Below are 26,196 nucleotides of genomic sequence, written 5' to 3'. Positions count from 1 at the left end.
TCCCAATAATTCCATAGCAAAAAGTTATGTGTTGGTAGAGGACTCATTCAGTCACAGGACTGAATGTCAAGGATAAACTTATTGTATATTACCATTATCTGGTATATTTGTGGCATGAATATTAATTGCCACTTGTTAGCTGTTGCTTAATTGTCAAGTACTACATGGAAGAATGGACTGTTTCATTTGCTAAGGAGAAAAGTATGGAACTGATCCTACTTCATGAGGTAAGGAAGATCATTAATGAAGCAGCTGACAATAGGCCACCTATCATGAGAACTACTGCTGCAATACCTTGGAACTGCAATGGTTGACCTCCAACTACTCCACCATCTCCCTTTGTGTGAAGTATGATACCAACCATTGGAGCATTTTCCCTTGAGCTAAGGCCTAGATGGAAGTACTGAACATTGAGCAGGAGGCGTAAAGTATAAGGAAAATCACGTGAAAATCTCCACCAGAAATCAGCTCAGTTTTAATCCAACTTTATATGTAGTTTGTTCTGAAATAAGGTAGAAGCATTGCAAGGATATTCCAAATATTATGTGTAGAAACAGGTGTTAGTTTCAGCCACTGGATCCTGGGGAACACTAATCAATAGAAACTGTAAAAGCTGCACAAGGGATACATGCCAGTTTCTTCCAGAGGTTGGGAAGGAAGACAATTGGGCAGTCTAGGGCCTTCAGCACAGTTACACTTTGCAGCCATGTATAATTTTGTTTTGAACAGTATCTGCATACTACCTACGTGATTTCCCACCATGGCGGGAGGCTTTGTTATGACAGCTCTGAATGATAGCTGTGCCTTCAAATGGGTCAGCTTAATCTGCTGACCTGATGAGGAAAGACAAGGGACAGGGCACCTTATTTCCCCTGTTTCTAGTTGACAACATGGCCGTGGTCCAAGAGGAGTATCAGAGTTGCCATTTAGAATATACAAGGCATCTGGTTCAACAGAAAATATTTCATGACTCTGTGACTCAAGTGAAGATTGTATGTTTAGGTCACACTCAACTGGGCCAGTGCCTTCCTGTTCCTTCTCTAACTAAGGCCTACAGTGACAGTGATTTCAAATGTACATTGCATGATATTGAAGCAACACACACAAAATGCTGGAGAAACTCAACAGGCCAGACCACATCTATGGGAAAAAGTAGAGTCAACATTTCAAGCCAAGACACTGCAGCAGGACTGATGGGGTTTCTCCAGCATTTTGTGTATGTTGCTTGGATTTCCAGCATCTGCAGATTTTTTCTTGTTACATGATATTGACATGGGTACAACATGTGGAGTTCTCTGGGCACAGACGTATCACAGTGTTCATTACCATAAAAGCCAGCAGTTTATTTTCACAATTTGTGCTGTGCTTTCTTGAGAATGTTTATGGAATTTTAAACATATTTTTGAGGCTCATTTTGTCACATATCTTATACAAAACGTGACTGACCCTATTGAATTCCAGATTGAAATCTCGGACATGCTAGTGAAGCCTGAAAGAGAAATTTGCTGGCAGGAATGTCAGTATACGTAGAGGATACTTGCCTGAAAGTTGAGCAGTGGAGATGATTTAGCAGTAAACAATAACTTTAATAATAGATCGCAAAATAACAAGTCATGGATGGCCACAAAACGAGAACAGAAACTGAACACACCAGGCAACAAGACGAAGTTTAGGCAAGTAGAGTGAAAGCTGGGAGCACTGGATTGAGGCTGGCTGGCTTAAAGAGTGAACAAGGAGAGTGGATGAGAATGGGGTATAAACAGATTGCAGGTGATGAGTCTGGAATGAGCAACAGGGGAATCCTATTAGCTAAGGTAGAGACTGGGAGAAGTCAGGGGGAGTAGGCCAGACAAGGAGAACTTACAAAAGACCTAAATATTTTAAAGAAAGATGCATTGAACTTTCTGAAGGCTCTCTAGTCTTTGTTTCCATGACTTGGTGATGCTATTTATTTGTTCTTATCAGTTGCTTCTCAAGGGCAGCCATGAAACATCACTCAAGTGAAAGAATGGAGATTTGTGAATTCTTCCTTCTGGCTACTCAGGACATGAATCCTAACTTCTCTAGAGGACCTCTGACAGATTCAGTAACACACATAAAAAATGCTGGTGAACGCAGCAGGCCAGGCAGCATCTATAGGAAGAGGTATAGTCGACGTTTCGGGCCGAGACCCTTCGTCAGGACTAACTGAAAGAAGAGATAGTAAGAGATTTGAAAGTGGGAGGGGGAGGGGCGGGGGAGATCCGAAATGATAGGAGAAGACAGGAGAGGGAGGGATGGAGCTAAGAGCTGGAAAGTTGATGGGCAAAAGGGATACAAGGCTGGAGAAGGGAGAGATCATGGGACAGGAGGCCTAGAAAGAAAGAAACGGTGGTGGGGGGAGCCCAGAGGATGGGCAAGCAGTATAGTGACAGGGACAGAGGGAGAAAAAAGAGAGGAAAAAAAGGGGAAAGAAAAAAAATAATAATAATAAATAAATAAGGGATGGGGTATGAAGGGGAGGTGGGGCATTAACGGAAGTTAGAGAAGTCAATGTTCATGTCATCAGGTTGGAGGCTACCCAGATGGAATATAAGGTGTTGTTCCTCCAACCTGAGTGAGACTTCATCTTGACAGTAGAGGGGGCCATGGACAGACATATCAGAATGGGAATGAGATGTGGAATTAAAGTGTGTGGCCACTGGGAGATCCTGCTTTCTCTGGCGGACAGAGCGTAGGTGTTCAGCGAAACTGTCTCCCAGCCTGCGTCGGGTCTCGCCAATATATAGAAGGCCACATTGGGAGCACCGGATGCAGTATATCACCCCAGCCAACTCACAGGTGAAGTGTTGCCTCACCTGGAAGGACTGTCTGGGGCCCTGAATGGTGGTGAGGGAGGAAGTGTAAGGGCATGTGTAGCACTTGTTCTGCTTACAAGGATAAGTGCCAGGAGGGAGATCAGTGGGAAGGGATGGGGGGGGGAATGAATGGACAAGGGAGTCGTGTAGGGAGCAATCCCTGTGGAAAACGGAAAGAGATGTCCTCCTTTTTTAAAGAAAGGGGCTTCCCTTCCTCCACCATCAACCCTACTCTCAAACACATCTCTCCCATTTCACACACATCTGCTCTCACCCCATCCTCCCACCACCCCACTAGGAATAGAGTTCCCCTTGTCCTCACCTACCACCCCACCAGCCTCTGGGTCCAACATATAATTCTCCGTAACTTCCGCCACCTCCAATGGGATCCCACCGCTAAACACATCTTTCCCTCCCCCCCCCCCCGCTTTCTGCAGGGATCGCTCCCTACGTGACTCCCTTGTCCATTCGTCCCCCGACCCCTTCCCACCGGACTCCCTCCCGGCACTTATCCTTGTAAGTGGAACAAGTGCTACATATGCCCTTACACTTCCTCCCTCACCACAGGTGAGGTGACACTTCACCTGTGAGTCGGCTGGGGTGATATACTGCTTCCAGTGCTCCCAATGTGGCCTTCTATATATTGGCGAGACCTGATGCAATCTGGGAGACCGTTTCACTGAACACCTACACACTGTCCTCCAGAGAGAGCAGGATCTCTCAGTGGCCGAACATTTTAATTCCACGTCCCATTCCCATTCTGATATGTCTATCCACAGCCTCCTCTACTGTCAAGATAAAGCCACACTCAGGTTGGAGGAACAGCACCTTATATTCCGTCTGGGTAGCCTCCAACCTGATGGCATGAACATTGTCTTCTCTAACGTCCATGAATGCCCCACCTCCCCTTCGTACCCAATCCCTTTTTTTTTTCTTTTCCCCTTTTGTTTCTCTCTTTTTTCTCCCTCTGTCCCTCCCACTATAACTCCTTGCCCATCCTCTGGGCTTCCCCCCCCCCACCCTTTCTTTCTCCCTAGGCCTCCTGTCCCATGATCCTCTCCCTTCTCCAGCCTCGTATCCATTTTGCCTATCAACTTTCCAGCTGTTAGCTCCATCCCTCCCCCTCCTGTCTTCTCCTATCATTTCAGATCTCCCCCTCCCTCTCCAACTTTCAAATGTCTTACTATCTCTTCTTTCAGTTAGTCCTGACAAAGGGTCTCGGCCCGAAACGTCGACTGTACCTCTTCTTATAGATGCTGCCTGGCCTGCTGTGTTCACCAGTGTTTTTTATGTGTGCTGCTTGAATTTTCAGCATCTGAAGATTTCCTCTTGTTTGCATTTTTACAGATTCAGTAGCTAGCTGTGCAAACAAACTTTATTGGCATTACATATGTAACATGCATTCTAATCAAAACATGTAATGCTTTTTTACAGTTCCATGTGAAAGAAGGAAGGGTTCTGAAACCTGTTTGACACACTTCTGTAGGGATCACAGAAAGTCCAGAACAAGGCATGAGCTATTGTTTCATTGATAACAAATGTTTGCAGCTGTTAGCTCATTGAGTCAAAGCTAACTCAGTTGGCTTTAAACTGCCTAATACCAATGGTTCATTGATCTGGTAAAAATACAGAAAATGCCCAAAACGGAAATTAACTTTTCACTGTGTACATACATCTACCAACGCTTCTGGACACATCCTCAGTGATGTTCCTGGAATCATTGGGTGTTTTGGGTCTTTCAACATCATACAACCTCCTCCAGGTGACCCAGCCGGGGCTGATCAGACCCCAGCTTGTGTTCAGATGGCTAGCTACTTATGACTCCATGGCTCCCCTCTTTTGAGCCACAGCCATCTTGAGGCCCTCTCTGCCACATCGGTGGTACTGCGGATGGCTCTCCTCTTCCTCTCTCCCTCGATGCCCAAATTGCTGAAGGCTCTAGCTAAGGAACGGGCTACGAATCCCCTACAACCAACCTCCACTGGGAGACACCTCGCTCTCCATCCAGCCTGCTGACAGTTGCTGACCACTTCTGTAAAATTAATGGTGGACATTTTCATAAAGAAATGATAATAGCAGGTTCTGCCTGGTGTACCAAGTACAGAAGAGGAAAACATAATCCAGATTCAGGTGGAGCAAGGCTATTCCTTCATGCTCCAATCGAATACTGCCGGCTGCTTCCTTTCTGTGTTCTTTACTCCTACATTTACCCCATCCCTGAATTGCCAGCCTGACAATGGGTCTGCTACATAAGCTATCCCACACCATGCTGGCCAAGAGCTGGTAAGTTTAAAGGGACACTCTCTCATGGCATGTAATTCACTATTGGCGTAGTAATAACTATGGCTCTTGGAATGCAATGACTTTCTGTCGGCATAAATTGGCAGGAAATCAGTTCCTGTTTGTATGTTCAATGTATAGAGTTGGAAATCTGTCCTTGCATGTTAAAATGAGCCATTATTCTTTCCTTATGTTATAATGCAATAAAAAATCATTGAGTCACCAGTAAATATCTTTATTACAAAGCTGTTATATTTAAGATTCTTCTTTAAAAGTGCAATAATTTCCTTATTACCTTACTGGAAACAATTATAATATCCTGTGAGTGGCTCCAGCGATGATTATAATGAACAACTGCTGTGAGATTAGCACAACATAAAAACATTATTCATCACAGACTGGCAGCCACAATACTGGTTATTACACCTTCTTCCTGGGTGTAATAAAGTTCCCGTCATTAATTATAAGTCACATGAACATGTATTTCCTTTCCTTGTCTGCAACTATCTAGACATCCCCTTATGAATGTTCAGCCAAGAATGAAATTTTGTCTTTTAGAAATTATGTGTTCATATTGTTTGATGAATCAATCGCCTGGGTTATCATATTTCATATTAAGAGAATAATGAAGATGAAACAGGCTGAATTTCAACAAAGTCTGGACTGTTCCTGCCATGATTTTCAGGTTAACATGACCCTGTTTTTCTGTATCTGACAGGAATTGTTCTTGATATTTATGACATGCCGTGGAATTTTCCTCTGATTTTGTTTATACATTAGCTAATTATCTCATTTTTAAAATTTATGAACAATAATATTCAAATTTACTTTGAACAATTCTTCATACATAAGGAGTAACATTTAGAATTTTGGCCAATCCTGAATGATCTGATCTAACCTATTTCATACTGTAGTCAGTATTTCATACTAATGTCAGTATGTGAAGTAATGGGATCATAACTAGAACATACATCACATACTGACATTAAAACAGCTGCAAAAGCTGCACTTCCAGATTTAGTCACGTACAAGGAAAGCTTGGTTCACAATCTGGTTTTTGTCCAGGCGTGGATATGGTCTTTGAAAGGAGAGAAGCTCGATCTAGGAGAAGAGGAGTAAAAATTTCGAAGGTCAATTAACGGCATGCGAAGAGTCAAAACTCTACTAGTAAGCCCTCAAAACAATAAGAATTTTAATGACTTATGTAACAGTACCAAAGCAGATGGATTAAAAACTGGTTCAAACAGCAGACAGCAGTTATATGGTTCGATATAACTTGTCTGTAACATGAGGAAAATTGCGCACTGAAATCAGATTACAAATAATGCTCAAATAGATTCAATCCTTTAAGAATAAAACTCACCCTGACTGAATAGTCCATGAATCTTCATATATTTCAAAGAGATTATCTCTTTTTTTCTAAACTCATGAAAGAATAGGGCAAATCTGATGGATCTCTCCCCACATCTGAAAGCCCCATTCCAGGAACTAGCCTGTTGAATCTTTCACTAATATAGTCTTACATGGTAGGAAGACCAGACCTGTAGACAATATTCCAGCTGGTGTATCTCCACAGATCTATGTCATTGGAGCAAGGTGGCTCTGCTCTTTTAATCAAATCCACTGTAATAAAAGCCAACATACTTTCCAAATTGTATAAAGTTACCTGCACAATAATTTTCAGGGAGTCATGTACAAGGACACCTAGGTTCCTCTGAACACCAACAGCTTTCAATCTTCTGTAATCTAAAAGACCTGCTTTTGTATTTTTCTACAAAATGAATTATCTTTTTTTTCCAAATTCACTCAACTTATCTACATTATCCTGAAGCCCTTCTGTATCTGCCTTACAGCTCACAGTCCCACTTTGCTTAGTATCATGAGCAAACTTGTATATAATCCCCTCATCAAATTATGAACAACCCAATGAGGACTGGTTCATGGACATCTGGTTTCTTCCTCCTGAAGTCAATAATCGGCTCCTTGGGCTTGCTGATATTGAGGGAGAGGTGGCTGTTGTGGCACCACTCAAACAGATTTTCATTCTCCTCTCTATATACTGATTCACCATCACCTTTGATCCGGCCAATGACAACTGGTCCAAGTCACTTCTCAGGCAGGAGTTGAAGTGTTTCATTACCAACTTCTCAAAACACTTCATCACAGTGGATGTAAGTGCTACTGGATGATAGTGATTGAGGCAGGACCCACGCTCTTCCCAGCCTATTTGTAGATTGAAGGCCCCATTATTATTTTGCTACTCTTATTACATCACTTATAATTACCTAATTACCTGATTTGTACTGTGCTCTGTATTATCACTAATACTTTATACAAGTCCTACAAAAATTTATATCCCACAGCTTCTCCCAACTGGATACTATTTTTTTTGGCTTTCTGAGCAAGGATCCTTCTAGTCTTCTGATACCACAGCTCTACCACTTCCTATTCAATCTGGTTTGTTAAGTATCCTGGAGTATTTAATTCCCAACCTTGATAACTTTATACCCATCTCTCTGTAATAGCAATTAGATTACAGTAATTTAACATCTGTCTAATTCACTTATCTTGTGAATAATGCATTCAAATAAACAACATTCAATTTAGCCTTCAGACCATTTTGCTCTTGTGATGGTATTGAGTTCACTGTTCACAAAACTGTAAACTCAAAAGGAGATTTTAAGCCCTGTCTGATAAAGGTATTCTCAGGCACCCTCACTATAGGAAGGTTATACTGTTTCAACCTACTCTTCAAATTCTTGCTTCCTTCACTGTTTGGTCTCTGCAGCGAGTTCTACCCACTGCTTGAGTGGTGAGGCTGCCCTCCCTACCAAGGAGGAAATACGTCCAGTTAATAAATTAGTTTAAACACAATTTATTTCATTTTTAATGATACATGTTAAAATTTAGACCATTAGTTCTTAACACACATTTAAAACTCGCAGAGCATTTCTAATTTATGAAAGATTTCTGAGTTATAAAAGACTTATAAACTGCAATGAACTTATTTCTGTCACTCTTCTTGTCTTTCCTAACAATCGCCAATGACCATAAGATATCAGAGCAGAATTAGGCCATCAGCTCTGCTCTACCATTTCATCATGACTGATCCATTTTCCCTCTCAGTCCTAATCTCCTGCCTTCTCCCCATATCACTTCATGTCCTGATTAATCAAGAATTTATCAACCTCTGCCAGCCACCTGTGGCAACAAATTCCACAGACCCACCACTCTCTGGCTAAAGAAATCCCTCCTCATCTCCACTCTAAATGGGCAATGCTCTATTCTGGAGTTATGTCCTCTGGTCTTAGACTCCTTCACCTTGGGAAACATCCTCTCCACATTCACTCTATTCAGGCCTCTAAACATTCGATAGGTTTCAATAAGGTCACCCCTCATTCTCTGAATTCCAGTGAGCACAGGCCCAGATCCATCAAACACTCCTCATATGATGAGATTTTCAATCCTGGAATCATTTTCATTAACCCCCTTCGGGCACTCTCAATGTCCACACATCCTTTCTTACATAAGGGGACCAAAACTGCTCACAAAACTCAAAGTATTGCCTCATCAGTGCTTTATAAAGTCGCAACATTACATCCTTGCTTTATATTCTAGTCCTCTGAAAATGAATGTTAGCATCGTATTTGCCTTCCTCACAACTGACACAACCTGAAATTAAACTTCAGGGAACCCTACATGAGGACTCCCAAGTTCCATTGCACCTCTGATTTTTGAATTTTCACCCCATTTAGAAAATAGTCTACACTTGTATTTTGTCTTCAAAAATGCGTGACCATACACATTCCAACACTGTACTCCATCTGCCACTTTTTTGCCTATTCTCGTAATCTGTCTCATCCTTCTGTAGCCTCTCTGCTTCCTCAAAGCTACCTGCTTCTCCATCTATCTACGTGTTGTCCGCAAACTTGACCACAAAGCTGTCAACTCAGTCATCCAAATCACTGGCATATAACATAAAAAGAAGCGGTTCCAACACTGACCCCTGTGGAACATCACTAGTCACCGGGAGCCAACCAGAAAAGGCTCCCTTTATCCTCCTGCCAATCAACCAATTCTCTATCCATGCTGGAATATTTCTTGTAATACTATGGGCTCATAACTTGTTAAGCAGCCTCATGTGTGGCACATTGTCAAAGGCTTTCCGATAATCCAAGTACACAATAACCACAAATTCTCCTTTGTCTATCTTGCTTGTTATTTCTTCAAGAATGCCAACAGCAGGCAATATTTTCCCTTAAGGAAACCAGACTGACTATGGCCTATTTTATCAAGTGCTACCAAGTACACTAAAACTACATCCTTAGCAATCGACTCCAACATCTTCTCAACCACTGAGGTCAGACTAACTCAATCAATGAAAATACATTTATTATCAAAGAATGTAGAAATTATACACCTTGATATTTGTTTGCTTACAAGCAGCCACAGATCAAGAAATCTGAAGAATGAATTTTAAAAGGAATACCATAACCACTGCGCAGAGAAAGAGGGGGAAAAGAACACACATCATGTAAACAACAGATGCAAACGATAGCATTCCAAACCAGACTGAGCCCTGAGATCCGCCCTCTGGAGCAGCCAGAGTGGCTGGCCAAAGCTTCATTCTCAAGTTCATCATATTAGTGGGGCAAAAATGCCACAAAACCCACAGGTACGACAGCGACTGCTAAGAGAAATGAACATCATGGGAGAGCGAGCAAAATCAGTTCAACTCTCGTCTCCGCTCTTGGGGTTTCAGTTTATCTAGGTCGGCGTTAAATTGTTCAAGCACCGAATAATGCCTTACTCTAAGACATGGGCCCCAGCAACTGGCCTATAATTTCCTTTCCTCTCTCTTTCCTCTTTCTTTCTTGAAGAGTGGAGTGACATTTGTAATTTTCCAGTCCTCCAGATCCATGGGAGAATCTATTGATTCTTGAAAGATCATTACCAATGCCTTCGCAATCTCTTCAGCCACCTCTTTCAGAACCCTGAGGTATATAGAATTTGGTCCAGGTGATTTCTCTGCCTTCATACTTTTCAGTTTAGCAAGAACCTTCTCCCTAGTAATGGCAACCTCACATACTTTTTCCCCCTGACACTCTCAAACTTCCAGCATACTACTGGTGTCTTCCACAGTGAAGATTGATGCAATATACTTATTCAGTTTGTCCGCTATTTCCTTGTCCCCCATTACTACCTCTTCAGCACCATTTTCCAGCAGTGCTATATCTACTCTCGCCTTTCTTTTACACTTTATATATCTGGAGAAATTTTTTGTATCCTCTTTAATATTATTGGCTAGCGTAACTTTGTATTCCATCTTTTCCTTCTTAAGATGTTTTAGTTGCCTTCTGTTGGTTTTTCAAATGTTCCCAATCCTCTAACTCCCCACTAATTTTTGCTCTACTTATGTCCTCTCTTTGGCTTTGACTTCTCTTGTCAGCCACAGTTGTGCATCCTGCCTTTAGAATACTTCTTCATCTTTGGGATATTCATACTATTTTGCTACTAGTTGACAGTTCTGCATGTGATGTTTTTCAGATAACTTTGCTGGGACAAAGTAATTCACACAGATGGTCAGAATCAGAATCAAGTTTAATATCTCCTGCAAATGTTGGAAAATATGTTGTTTTGCAGCACAGTGTATTGAAATGTATAATAAAAAAAACTATAAAATACAATAATATATATCAATGAAATGAAATAGTGTAAAAAGAGCAAAAATTTAAACAAAATGGTGATGTTGTGTAAATGGGTTTCTTGTACATTATGAAAGCTGATGGCAGTGGGGAAGAGCCTGTTCCTAAAATGTTGAGTGTGTGTCTTCAGTCTCCTGGAGCTCCTCCCTGATGATAGCAATGAGAAGAGAGCATGTCCTGGGTGATGAGGGTCCTTAATGATGGATACTGCAGAACTGAGGCATCAATCTTCGAAGAATTCCTCAATGCTGGGGAGCCTAGTACTTATGATGGAGCTGACTGTGCTTGCAATTTCTTGCAGCTTTTTCTAATTCCATGCAGTGGCCCCTCCATACCAACCAGTTAGAATGCTCTCCACAGTACATCTGTAGAATTTTGCAAGAATCTTTGGTGACATACTAGGTCTCCTGAAACACCTAATGAAATATAGCCACTGTCATGTCTTCTTGGCAATTGCATAAATGTGTTGGACCCAGGATAGGTCTTCAGAGGTGTTGCTACCCAGGAACTTAAGACTGTTCACCCTTTCCACTGCTGATCCCTAGATCAGGACTGGTGTGTATTTCCTCAATTTCCCCTTCCTGAAGCCCACAATCAATTCCTTAATATTGCTGAGTGCAAAATTGTTGTTGCAACGTCACTCATCAGCTGACCTATCTCACTCCTGTACACCTCCTTGTCACCATCTGAAGTTCTGCCAACAATATTTGTGTCATAGCAAATTTATAGATGGCATCTGAACTTCACCTAGCCACAGAGTTGTGGGTATAGAGAAGTAGACCAGTGAGCTAAGCACACATCCTTGAAGTGCAACAGTGTTGAAACCATAGAAACCATAGAAACTACAGCACAGAAACAGGCCTTTTGGCCCTTCTTGGATATGCCGATCCATTTTCTGCCTAGTCCCACTGACCTGCACACAGACCATATCCCTCCATACACCTCCCATCCATATATCTGTCCAACTTATTCTTAAATGTTAAAAAAGAACCCGCATTTACCACCTCGTCTGGCAGCTCATTCCATACTCCCACCACTCTCTGTGTGAAGAAGCCCCCACTAATGTTCCCTTTAAACATTTCCCCCCTCACCCTTAACCCATGTCCTCTGGTTTTTTTCTCCCCTTGCCTCAGTGGAAAAAACCTGCTTGCATTCACTCTATCTATACCCATCATAATTTTATATACCTCTATCAAATCTCCCCTCATTCTTCTACGCTCCAGGGAATAAATTCCTAACCTATTCAACTTTTCTCTGTAACTGAGTTTCTCAAGTCCCGGCAACATCCTTGTAAACCTTCTCTGCACTCTTTCAACCTTATTTATATCCTTCCTGTAATTTGGTGACCAAAACTGAACACAATACTCCAGATTCGGCCTCACCAATGCCTTATACAACCTCATCATAACATTCCAGCTCTTATACTCAATACTTTGATTAATGAAGGCCAATGTACCAAAAGCTCTCTTTACGACCCTATCTACCTGTGACGCCACTTTTAGGGAATTTTGTATCTGTATTCCCAGATCCCTCTGTTCCACTGCACTCCTCAGTGCCTTACCATTAACCCTGTATGTTCTACCTTGGTTTTTCCTTCCAACATGCAATACCTCACACTTGTCTGTATTAATCTCCATCTGCCATCTTTCAGCCCATTTTTCCAGCTGGTCCAAGTCCCTCTGCAGGCTCTGAAAACCTTCCTCACTGTCTACTACACCTCCAATCTTTGTATCATCAGCAAATTTGCTGATCCAATTTACCACATTACCATCCAGATCATTGATATAGATGACAAATAACAATGGACCCAGCACTGATCCCTGTGGCACACTACTAGTCACAGGCCTCCACTCGGAGAAGCAATTCTCTACTACCACTCTTTGGCTTCTTCCATTGAGCCAATGTCTAATCCAATTTACCACCTCTCCATGTATACCTAGCGAGTGAATTTTCCTAACTAACCTCCTATGCGGGACCTTGTCAAAGGCCTTACTGAAGTCCATGTAGACAATATCCACTGCCTTCCCTTCATCCACTTTCCTGGTAACCTCCTTGAAAAACTCGAATAGATTGGTCAAACATGACCTACCACGCACAAAGCCATGTTGACTCTCCCTAATAAGTCACTGTCTATCCCAATGCTTGTAGATTCTGTCTCTTAGTACTCCCTCCAATAACTTACCTACTACCGACGTTAAACTTACTGCCCTATAATTTCCCAGATTACTTTTTGATCCTTTTTTAAACAACGGAACAACATGAGCCAATCCTCCGGCACCTCACCTGTAGACAGCAACATTTTAAATATTTCTGCCAGGGCCCCTGCAATTTCAACACTAGTCTCCTTCAAGGTCCGAGGGAACACCCTGTCAAGTCCCGGGGATTTATCCACTTTAATTTTCCTCAAGACAGCAAGGACCTCCTCCTTTTCGATCTGTACATTTCCCATGATCTCACTACTTGTTTCCCGTAATTCCATAGATTTCATGCCAGTTTCCTAAGTAAATACAGATGCAAAAAACCTATTTAAGATCTCCCCCTTTTCCTTTGGTTCCGCACATAGCCGACCACACTGATCTTTAAGAAGACCAATTTTATACCTTACAATTCTTTTGCTCTTAATATACCTGTAAAAGCTCTTTGGATTATCCTTCACTTTGACTGCCAAGGCAACCTCATGTCTTCTTTTAGCCCTCCTGATTTCTTTCTTAAGTATGTTCTTGCACTTCTTATACTCCTCAAGCACCTTATTTACTCCCTGCTTCTTATACATGTCATACAACTCCTTGTTCTTCTTTATCAGAGTTGCAATATCCCTTGAGAACCAAGGTTCCTTATTCCTATTCACTTTGCCTTTAATCCTGACAGGAAAATACAAATTCTGCACTCTCAAAATTTCTCCTTTGAAGGCTTCCCACCTACCGATCACATCCTTGCCAGAGAACAACCTGTCCCAATCCACGCTTTTTAGATCTGTTCTCATTTCTTCAAATTTGGCCTTCTTCCAGTTAAGAACCTCAACCCTAGGACCAGATCTATCCTTGTCCATGATCAAGTTGAAACTAATGGTATTATGATCACTGGAACCAAAGCGCTCCCCTACACAGACTTCTGTCACTTGTCCTAACTTGTTTCCTAACAGGAGATCCAATATTGCATCCCCTCTAGTTGGTCCCTCTATATATTGATTTAGAAAACTTTCCTGAACACATTTTACAAACTCTAAACCATCTAGACCCCTAACAGTATGGGAGACCCAATCAATATATGGAAAATTAAAATCCCCTACCACAACAACTTTATGTTTCCTGCAGTTGCCTGCTATCTCTCTGCAGATTTGCTCTTCCAATTCTCTTTGACTATTGGGTGGTCTGTAATACAATCCCACTAATGTGTCCATACCTTTCCTGTTTCTCAGCTCCACCCATAAGGACTCAGTAGACAAGCTCTCTAGTCTGTCCTGCCTGAGCACTGCTGTAATATTTTCCCAAACAAGCAATGCTACTCCCCCACCTTTCATTCCTCTGCCTCGATCACATCTGAAACATCGGAACCCTAGAATATTAAGCTGCCAGTCCTGCCCCTCCTGTAGCCAAGTTTCACTAATTGCTACAACATCATAATTCCATGTGTCAATCCACGCCCTCAACTCATCCGCCTTCCCCGCAATACTCCTAGCATTGAAATATATACACCTCAGAAGATTTTTACCACCATTCACAACCTTTCTATTAGCGGATTTGCTTGAAATTTTAACATCATTTATTTTCACCCCAGCCACACTGTCAGCTCTGGCACTCTGGTTCCCATCCCCCTGCAAATCTAGTTTAAAGCCTCCCCAATAGCATTAACAAACCTCCCTGAAAGGATATTGGTCCCTCTGTAGTTCAAGTGTAACCCGTCTCTCTTGTACAGGTCCCACCTGCCCCAGAAGAGGTCTCAATTATCCTGAAATCTGAAACCCTGCCCCCTACACCAGTTCCTCAGCCTTGTTCATCCTCCAGAGCATCCTATTCCTACCGTCACTGGCATGTAGCACAGGTAGCAATCCTGAGATTACCACCCTCGAGGTTCTGCTTTTCAACTTCCTACCAAGCTCTCTATACTCACTCTCCAGGACCCCCTCACTCTTCCTTGTTATGTCATTGGTACCAATGTGCAGCACGACATCTGGCTGATCACCCTCCCACTTCAGAATGTCATGCAAGCGATCAGAGACATCCTTGACCCTGGCACCCGGGAGGCAACAAACCATCCTGGATTCTCTGTCACGACCACAGAACCTCCTATCTGCACCTCTAACTATCGAGTCCCCTATCACTACCGCTCTCCTCTTTTCCCCCCTCCCATCTGCACTGCAGAGCCAGACTCGGTGCCAGAGATCCGGCTACTGCAGCTTGTCCCAGATAAGTCATCCCCTGCAACAGTATCCAATGCGGTATACTTTTTGTTGAGGGGAATGGCCACAGGGGAACCCTGCTCTGCCTGCCCTTTCCTCTTCCCTCGCCTGACAGTAACCCAATTTCCTGTCCTCTGCTCCTTTGGCGTAACTACCTCCCTGTAGCTACTATCTATAATCTCCTCATTCTCCCGAATGATCCGCAGGTCATCCAGCTCCTGCTCCAGTTCCCTAACGCGGTTTGTCAGGAGCTACAACTGGATGCACTTCTTGCAGGTGTCGTTGTCAGGGACACCGGAGGGCTCCCTGACTTCCCACATCCTGCAAGAGGAGCATTCCAACATCCTGCCTGGCATTCTCTCTACGCTAGACAATCTGAATAAAAAACTTACCGGAACCTACCCTGGCCTCTGCCTATTCTCGCCGAAGCCTGTTTGAGCCAAAGCCATTCCACTCTGACTCAGTCCACTCCGACGATGGCCACTACAACTTTGGCCGCTGTATATGGAGGTCTGCTTTTAAACCTTGGCGCGCTACGTCACGCGCCTGCGCAGTGCAGACCCTTCTCCCCGAGCAGTGTTTTAAAAAAAAATGACTTTTTCTACCCGAATTCTTCCACTCTCTTCTTCAGCTGCAGTTGAAGGTCAGTTAATTATTTACGACCAGCACTGGTTGTGGTCTCCTGATGAGGATGTCAATGATACATTTGCAGTAGAGAGACCCAGGTTTTGGAGTTTGTTGATTAGAACTGAGGGTATGATTTTGTTGAACGCTGAGTTGTAATCAATAAACAGCAACCTGAAGTAAGTGTTGTTATTTTCCAGGTGATCCAATGATATTGCATCCACTGTAGATCTATTCTAGTGATAGGTAAATTTCAGTGAGTACAGGTCCTTGCCTAGGCAGGAGTTGGTTCTAGCTATGAGCAACATCACAAAGCACTTCATCACAGTAGATGAGAATGCATGTGTGGCATAGTCGTTGAGGCAGCTCACCCTGGTCTTTTTGAGCACCAGCATGATTGTTGCACCTTTGGAATGTGGGGAACCTCCATCTGCAGCATTGAGAGGATTGATGATGTACTCAAACACTCGCGCCAGTTGGTTGGCACAGATTTTCAGAGTCCTACCAGGTCTAACACCTGGCAAGGGGTTACCCCCTTGAAAGATGTCCTGATGTTGATCTCTGAAGCAAGAGATTACAGGATCAGCAGATGCTACAGGGATTCGCACAGGTGTAGTTTTATTCTCCCTTTCAAGGTGTGCATAAAAGGCATTGAGCTCATCTGGCAGTGAAGCATCACAGCCATTCATGATGTTAGGTTGTGTCTGTAGGAAGTAGTGGCCTGCAAACCCTGCCATTGTTGATGTGTGCGCAATTTTGTCTCTACCTTCAATCAGAATTGATTTTTATCCCTCAGAAAATAGCCTCCTGTATGTTATATCTGGACTTCTTGTATATTTCTAGATAACTAGTCTTGAATGCCATAGATCTTGCCCTCAGCACAGTACAAATCCCCTGGTTCATCCACAGCTTTGTTCTGGTATGTTCTCGAAGGCACATAATCATCCACTCAGGCCTTGATGAAGTCAGTGACTTTGTAGTTGACTTCATTCAGACTCGAAGATGAATCCGAGAATATTGTTCAGTCCACTGACTCCAAGCAGCGCTACAAGCATTCTGCCACCTCCCTTGACCATCCCGTCTTGGTCCTCACCACTGGTGCTGCAGTCTTTCTTTTCTGCCTATATACTGTGAGTAGGAGTACAGACAGATAATTGGACTTTCCAAACTGCAGACATGGGATGGTATAGTAAGCATTCTTGATGGTGGTATAACAGTGGTCAAGTGGTCAGTTTTGGCTCCTCTGGTTCCACAAATGATATATTGGTGGTAGCCGTTCAGAGACTTTTTCAAGCTGGCCTGGTTGAAATGCCCTATTATGATAGGGAAGGCATCAGGATGCGCTGTTTTGTGATTGCTGATCACTGTGCTCAGCTCCTCCACTGCCTGCCTTATGTTAGCCTGAGGTGCAAAGTACAACTACCAGGGTGTTGGCAAAAAACTCCCTTGACAAATAAAATGGACAACATTTGACTGCTAGATGTTTCAGGTCAAGTAAGCAGGACTGAGACAGAACTGTCATGTCTGTGCAGCATGATGAGTTACTAATGAAGCATACTCCTCCTCTTCCACCTTTAAACGACTCAACTGACCTATCTTTGTAGAAAATGGTGGAGTCATTGGGCTGCAGCACTGCATCCAAAATGGCGGGTGTGAGCCATGTTTCTGTAAAGCAGTGTACGCAGCAGACCCTGATATCCCTCTGGTACTGCAACCTTGCTCGAAGGACTCCAATATTATTTTCTAGAGACTGTACATTTGCCCGCAGGATAGTGGTGAGTCGGGGTGTCTAAGACCTCTGTGTTTCAATTATAGCTGTGGCCCAGTGTGCTTTCCCTGCTTCTTTTTTCTTAAAGGAAAACTGCACTTGTGACCTGAGTCCGGGGCCTGTCAATTTTGAGGACTGATGCACTTTTTTAATGTTTTAAAACAATATTGCTTACTGCAGTACCCATGGCTGTGACTGTGGACTTCAGCTTTAGTAGTCCTAACCGGGAATATTTGATGTATCCCTTCAGAGCTGCGCACAAAGTGATGCCACTTATTGGCACTGTCTTCATTCCCTAAAAGCTTAAAAGTCTAAAAGCTGCTCAGAGATCCTAGACACAACATTAATGCAGTGAGGACTGACTCTCTCAGTACACAAATATCCCAGCCGTTGATTTATCTTAGCTGTGACAGTGTTTGATGTGCTAAGTGACAAAATAAATCTGGTATGCAATTGTGCAATTGAACTCAGTCACAATTGTGCAAACAACCCAGCTAGTGCTATTTGTTTGTAAAACTGTCATTTTAACTTCAGACTGATTATTGCTTACAATTTACATTAGGAACTGAACTTATTCTTGTTTACGTCAAGACACTGAGCAAAAAATATTGGTTCAACGTTTAACTTTGTCACAAAAATTCTGACCTTTTGGAAATGTCATGCTGCTGTGCTAGAAAGCTGAGTTTAGCAATAAGCTTCTCAGGCCTGGGAAAGTGAATGTCCATCATACTCTGCCCTAAATCTAACTGAAGATGTACTCTCATTTTTGTATGTACTGTATTGACCTTTCCCGGCAGACTCTGAACAGAATTATTAAGTTTCGTACCCTGCACCATCTTTGTCCTTTCTTTTGAGTATGGTTTATTTAAGTGAATAAAGTCCTTCACAAGAAACAATTAGCTAAAGTTAAATCTTACAGAACTAAAGGGAAATTATTTAATCAGCTAGAAAATTGGCTGTGCAACAAGAGACATTTTTCTGTTAATGGATAGGTATTGAAAATGGCAGGATGTGACTAGTGGTGTCTCATAAAGATTTATGCTAGGTCAGTAGTTATTCACAATATTTACATGACATCGGTGCATGGATAAAGAGCAACAGCTACAATTTGCCAATGGCACAAGATTATTTCATTGTAAGCAGGTTCAATCGTTACATTAAATTACAAAGAAATAATAATAGGTTAAGTGAACAAGTGGAGCAAATGGATTCCAATGTAGTAAAATGTGAGATCATCCACATTGGATGCAAAAAGTAGAAAGCATAGCGTTGAACACTGAAAAGTTGCAAGTAAAAATTTCCAAAGGAATATGTATATTCATTTACATTCCTGCAATAACTACAAATATTGATGGAGTGTTGCCATTTATAATCCAGTGTAGCAACAGCAATTAGGTGAAGCATATGGATGGAAGAAAATCAGGAAAACAATGGAAGAGGAGCTTAAGGAGGAATAAAAAGAATAATGAAACCAGTGGGGGCTTCAGGGGATTTCAGTTCTGTTACTCACACTTGGGAGGGATGCCGAATTCCATCTAATTGCAGACCATTTTCAGTAATTTCCACATTCAGAATGTGGGGAAATATCAGCACATACTGTCCTTCCATTTTAATCCACCAGTAAGTCTCCCACTTCCAGTCAATCCTTTCAACTTTTTCCACATGAGAAACACAGTGAAAAGGACCATTAATACCATCAACATAAGAGATTCTGCAGATGCTGGAAATCCAGAGTAACACACACAAGATGCTAAAGGAACTCAACAGGTCAGATAATATCTATGGAGAGAAATAAAAAGTCGACATTTCGAGCTGAAATCCTAAATTAGGGCTCTCGAGTCCTGATGAAGAGTACTGTTTCAAAATGTTGAGGGTCAAGATAATGATGGCTGATTCTAGTAACAAAAACGCATCTAAAAAGTGCAGTTCCAATGCCAGTTGATGTTAAAATGTGATACAGGAGATCAAAATCACCACGAGTAACTAGTGCCTACCTATGCAGTGTTTAGAAACATAGAAACAGAAAACCTACGGCCCACAATGCTGTGCTGAACATGTACTTACTTTAGAAATTACCCAGGGTTACTCATAGCCCTCTATTTTTCTAAGCTCTACGTACCTATCCAGGAGTCTCTCAAAATACCCTATCCTATCCGCCTCCACCACTGTCGCTGAGAGCCTATTCCACGCACTCTCCATTCTCTGCATAAAAAACTAACATCTTTGTACCTACTTCCAAGCACCTTAAAACTATTCCCTTCAGTTTATTGTTTTTATAACAGAAGTTTTCCATCAACCAATTTCAAATTTCTTGGCTTATATTGGCTTATTGTCTACATTATTCAGCCCAAATGGTCTCCAAAACCATGGGTTTCAGCCTTAGGTCAGATTTTTCATTCATAAGCTTCTATGTGCAAATTCTAAAGTGCCAGTGTTGGCCTTCTTCTCATCTAAATATACCCTGTATCGATGGGGAATGTCCCATCATGCCCAGTTTGACCTCTTTATTTAGATTAGATTAGATTATGAAGACCCGTAGTCTTCTTTTATTGTCACTTAGTAATGCATGCATTAAGAAATGATACATTATTTCCTCCGGTGTGATATCACAAAACACAGGACAGACCAAGACTGAAAAAACTGACAAAACCACATAATTATAACATATAATTACACAGTGCAACAATACCATAACTTGATGAAGAAGTCCCTGAGCACAGTAAAGTTCAAAGTTTCTCAAATGTCCCTCATCTCACGCAGACGGGAGAAGGAAGAAAAACTCTCCCTGCCATGCCGACCACAATCCAACTCTGAGTCATCCGACAACTTCAAGCTCTGATCAGCTCTCCAACACCGAGTACACTGAGCGCCATCTCTGTCCAAACGATTCAACCTCCTTTTCGGTCGCCAAAAGCAGGCAAGGCCGGGGATTTTGAGGCCTACTCTCCAAAAGATTCCTGACCACACAGTAACGACAGCAGCGAACGGGCATTTCAGAACTCCTTATTTTTGTTGATCTTGATGCTCCTGTCATGGATCAATATGAATTTGCATAAATTAGGAGTGCCTAGCCTTGTTTTGGATCAGTTTTTTTTCAGCATGCTCATTAACTTTCTGCCTCAGATGAACATACTGATGAGAGCTTGCCAAAGGGAATTTGGCACATTAGCAGGATTTAAAGAAATTTAATGAGCCATTTAACAATAACTGCCTCTCTCCCCTCCGACCCAGGGATCGCAGAGGCAGTTGTACCGCTATGTAAGTATACCACAACCTGCATTAATCAACAGCGTGACAATGGTTATGCCCATATGACTTCTCATGCCAGTGTGCTCTCTGACATAATTTCTTTCATCGTGCAGCAATTCAGTAAAACTTACACACATGGGTTGGCACTGTAGCGTGGTAGATAGCATAACCTTATTACAGTACCATTACTCCAGGTTCAGTTCCACCACTGTCTGTACAGATTGTGACATTCTAACTATGATGGTGTGGGTTTCGTCCGATGCTCTGATTTTCTCCTTTATTCCAACGACGTACAGATGAGTGGGTGAACTGGTCACATGGGTGTCATTGGGTGATGCGGTCTTTTGGGCCGAAAGGGCCTGTTACTGTGTTATGTCTCTAAAGAAATAAGTAAATGAATCTCAAAAACTTCAAGTTGATCCACTAACTATAGTTTGCACGAAGTTGCATTGTATTCCATGTGATAGTTTAATACAATTTTTTGTTCAGCTTACTTCGTCACTTTTCTATTCTACTGAACTCTTGCATATATTGATTATAGTTCTCCTTGTGATTTGCAAATACCATTAGATGTTAATTTTGTACATATGTTCTGAAGCCAACCTCCAACAACTCCCATCCAAAAACATAAAAGAGAATCAAATGAATAATCATGTTTTTCAAAAGCTCTTTCCTGCATTGAACACTTTTTTCCCCAACCAATCCACAGAGGTGAACAGTTTAAGTGAACCCCGTAACCCCAGATTTAATGTAGACCACCAGACACACACATACACAAACTTAACCAGTAGGCATCTGGATGTAAAAGACAGTTTGATGCAATTGCAGAGATTTTGCCACCTCAAAGCACCACTGCTCTCATCTAATATAATTCTATTACATAATTCAGTTTGTAAATGTAAACAATCTGACATTGAACTTTCATTTAAGTGCTTCAAAATGAACCAAGTTGATTATAACTGGAGTAAAACCAGAAACATTAGAAATATGCAGCAGACTCAACCACACTGGAGAGAGAATGTTTTATAACTGTGGCTTCCATGTTGGCCAATTCACTCACATATTGAAGATGGCTGGGAAACTGCATTAAAAATTTGTCTTCTACCCATTTCTGTAGTTTAACTAATTTTCAGTAATGGGCGGTTGTCTCATAGGAATAAAATGTACCTGAATGAAATGAAATGACCTTACATGATTATATTTCAATGTCTTTCTCATGCTCCCTGCCAGCCTCCCTATGCACTGAAGCAACTGCTTAAGCACTATTGCCAATTGAAGATGTTTTGTCAGTGTCTCCTGGAAAGTGTAAAAGGGTGGTATTGGATTGAGGTTAGTCAGAGCAAGATCTGCCAGGAATTAGAGGCAGGTCCATCACAGAATCAGAATCAGAATCAGGTTTATTATCACCAGCATGTGACGTGAAATTTGTTAACTTAGCAGCAGCAGTTCAGTGCAATACATAATCTAGCAGAGAGAGAAAAAAATAATAATAATAAATAAAATAACACATAATAATAAATAAACAAGTAAATCAATTACGTATATTGAATAGATTTCTTAAGATGTGCAAAAACAGAAATACTGTATATTTTAAAAAGTAAGCTAGTGTCTAAAGCTTCAATGTCCATTTAGGAATCAGATGGCAGAGGGGCAGAAGCTGTTCCTGAATCACTGAGTGTGTGCCTCCAGGCTTCTGTATCTCCTACCTGATGGTAACAGTGAGAAAAGGGCATGCCCTGAGTGCTTAAGAAACTTACAGTTACTTTTAAGAACTTCCTCTTTACATACTCATACAAATGCATACAAAAAAGATTGGAATAAATGTCAAAAATAGTTAAAATTAGATTTATCAATCCACAATTAAAGTTTCAGTGGGTCAAGAATGGAATTAAGTGAAGCTCAGTTGTACAGAAAATACACACTCTACCATATAGAGTAATTCACATAAGGAAGCAATGGACTTTGCAAGTTAATCTTGATAATGCAGAATGTAATACAAGTATAATAAATAAGAGATTGCCGTTATGAAGTGCATTAGCTGAGCTGGCCATCAGTTTAGCAGGTTCAGCCTGAATGTATGTTTGAAACTATTCAGTGAATTTCTATGTGTGCGTCTGTGTGTGTATATCTGTATTTGCAACTATGTTTCTATGTCTCTGTGCGTGCATATCTGTATATTTACGTACAGTACATATTGCACGTGCATTTCTGTTTTGTGAGCCTATATCTGAGTGTTGCCAATTTTGCATTTGCGTGCATCTATATCTGTGTGTGTGTCTACATGTACACCTACATTTACGTGCTTGTTGTCATGTTTACATATGCACATGTAGACAGAATCCATCCCTAATACGTGCATGTGTGCTCACGAATAGTGTGCATGGTCACAGCACATCTGTGTGTGCTTGCCATGTGTCTCAGCATAATTGTGTCAATGTCTGTGTGTGTGTGTGGGGTACGTTTCTGTAACAGAGAATGGATTCTAGTTGTCCTTTAAACCTCTCGATATTCAACCAAAATCTCACTTTGTCCTACCTGTGTGATGGCTGGTGTGCCCAGACACACCATGTTAAAAGAATTCAGAGAGACTTTTTCTTCTACCTCTCAGAGATGGAGTGAAAGCAAGTTGTTCTTGACCGCAAATGACTGCCACGATGTCAAGAGGAATCTTTAGTCATGGCATATTATCCAAAAAGAGGTTTTACATATTTACATAGATGGATGTCCTGCCTGTAAAGCAACTGGTCCGTTCTCCCCACGGCTGCGTGGGCTTCCTCCAGGTGCTCCAGCTTCCTCCCACAGTTCAACAACGTACCAGTTGGTAGGTTAATCTGTCATTGTAAATTGTCCTGTGATTGGGCTGGGATGAGATCAGGGGTCCTACATCAGACACACCGGGCAGCAGGGCTGGAAGGGCCTGTTCCATGCTGTATCTCAATGAGTCAGTAAATAAATATGGAAAAGGGGAGACAAAATACATTGTTCTTATGCTTAAGAAAAAAAATCTATTAAAATATCAGTATCTAAGAAAAGGGAAGTTAACAGCAAAGGAAGACTTACTAACCTAACCCACTGCGAGGAACTCTGTTGGGATTGTATCAAATACTGATTTTAATTCCTAACCAAATTAATTTTCTACTAATTTCAACGGAGTGTAAAAATGGATAGGTTTTAAAATCTGTTTACCGCAATATGGGGCAGATTAAAATTATCCTCTTCAACTGCCACTTTGATAACAGTCTATGTCTAACATATTGACGTGCATGTATGTACAAAGGAGGATTCAGGGTCTGAGATAGAACAGCCATGATCATCCTGATTGGCAGGCCGGCTTGTGATGCCCGGTGGCCTACTCCAGCTCCAGATGTGTCCTTGTGTTCGACAGATACGCGACATTTCCTTCTGTATAATTATTCTTTATCTGATTATATGATTTTGCTGTTTACTTAAGTATACCGGTTTCACACATTGCATGGTTCTTTCTCATAGACACCTATGAGGAATTGATCAAGTTTACTCCTCGTTTCAATGCTGCTGCCAGTTTCTGTGTATATGGATCTAATAGCAAACCAACAATTGCTACTTCAGCAACATCTTGTAACGAGAGACCACAGTGAGGATGGTTAGGACCCAAGTGCTGGAATATCTGAAACTAGAATCAAGACATGATATGAGATTAAAACAAAGACAGGGTTCTAAACTAGACGCTAGGGGCAAATCCAAAGTTGAGCTGACGAATGAGCACTGAACCTCAGTTCAAGAGCTCTTTAAATATTAAAATCCTAGCACCAAAATATGGCCGCCAATTACTTGGGTGGGCCTGAATCTTTAAAGGGGCCGTGCCAGCTATTCATATTCCGAAGAGTTAGAGCATCTAAACCCTGGAGGCTGGCATGGTCGGGTGCGTGTCATGACACGTCTCAATAACTTAGATACCTCCAGCTTTTCACTTTGACACAAACTAGTGGTAAGGTTACTGTGTTATGCAAAAGTAGATGTAGCTTCCAAAAAATATGTCTAACTATATCAATAGATTGGAACAATTTTTAAGAACACGAGCTATGCAAAAGAATAAGTAAGAAATTAAGGGTCTATGTTTGCTGTGTTTGATTTAAGTAGCATTCATAAATTGGAAACAATATTGTTATCCAATTCTGAACTTTAAAATGCCCATTTTAGGTGGAAAAAATATTTGCCTGAATGTATTTTAAATACAAACAACCCCAGATTATGAAACTCTTGTCATTTGACATTTACCTTGTCTAATGAAAACAATGTCTTCCATGTCCTATAAATAAAGGAACATCCTCAACACCGTTTAAGAAGGTCAACCATGCAATATTGAATTTAAGGTTCTAATTTAAACACTATTGAATGGCTGGCAGTTAGAGATTAAACAACTATTGGGAATCAGAAAATGGCTTGAATATCTTCTGTTTTCTTCACATTCAGTCATTTATCTTACATTTATGAGAAGAGGAGGAGCAGTGCCTAAACTTGTGGAGTATGTATGTTTTAATATATTTTTGATTTTTTAAAAACTATACAGGTGACTTGCTTATTTTCAAGGTGGGGCACCTCGTAAGTGTCTAACATACCAGCCATATTGGCGTGTTGTGAGCAATACAGAGGGCCTAAGCTTGGCAGTGTGATACAGTGGATAGATTGGTTAATATGATACCATATCGCAAACCTGCAAGATAGTATTATCCTACATTGCTCTACATTAATTGTCCTACTTTAGCTGTACTGAGCTGCTGCGTACTTCACCTTTGGGTCTGTGTAAATATGTTTTGCGTCCCCAATTGGGAAAGTGCACTATTCTTTTGAAGGACTTTGCTTAATATGGTAACATACTGAACATTAGGATATGGGGTTACAACAACAACATCTTGGACTACAGATTAGCACGTTATCACATGGGCAGTGCAGTTCAAACAAAGCAAATGCCATGATGCACTGAGCAGTAACATGTGCACACCACAATTGTGACTGTAGTCAGTACTCTGCAATACTAGTGAAGACATGGATTGGTGCAGTGAAGTATGTCACACTTTACTGTACTTTATTGCGGGATAGAATGGCATTAAAGGCTGGCATTTGTATAGCAACAATCATAGTCTGTCATCACAATTTTTCCAGCCAGTGGGGTATGTAAGAAGTGTAATGGCTGTTTGGTAGCAAGTGCTTAACTAATTTACACCAGCTTGAAATGGTGAAATAACAACCAGATTCTTGTTTTAGTTGATGTACTCTAATCACTAGGAATAACTCCCTATTTTTCAAAATAATGCAATGATTTTCTTTTGCATTCATCTGGAAGGGCAAAGACAT

The sequence above is a fragment of the Mobula hypostoma genome, chromosome 2, assembly GCF_963921235.1.
Source record: "Mobula hypostoma chromosome 2, sMobHyp1.1, whole genome shotgun sequence".
NCBI classification, from domain to species: domain Eukaryota; kingdom Metazoa; phylum Chordata; class Chondrichthyes; order Myliobatiformes; family Myliobatidae; genus Mobula; species Mobula hypostoma.
The sequence above is the reverse complement of the archived record's forward strand: the minus strand, read 5'-3'. Positions refer to the sequence as shown.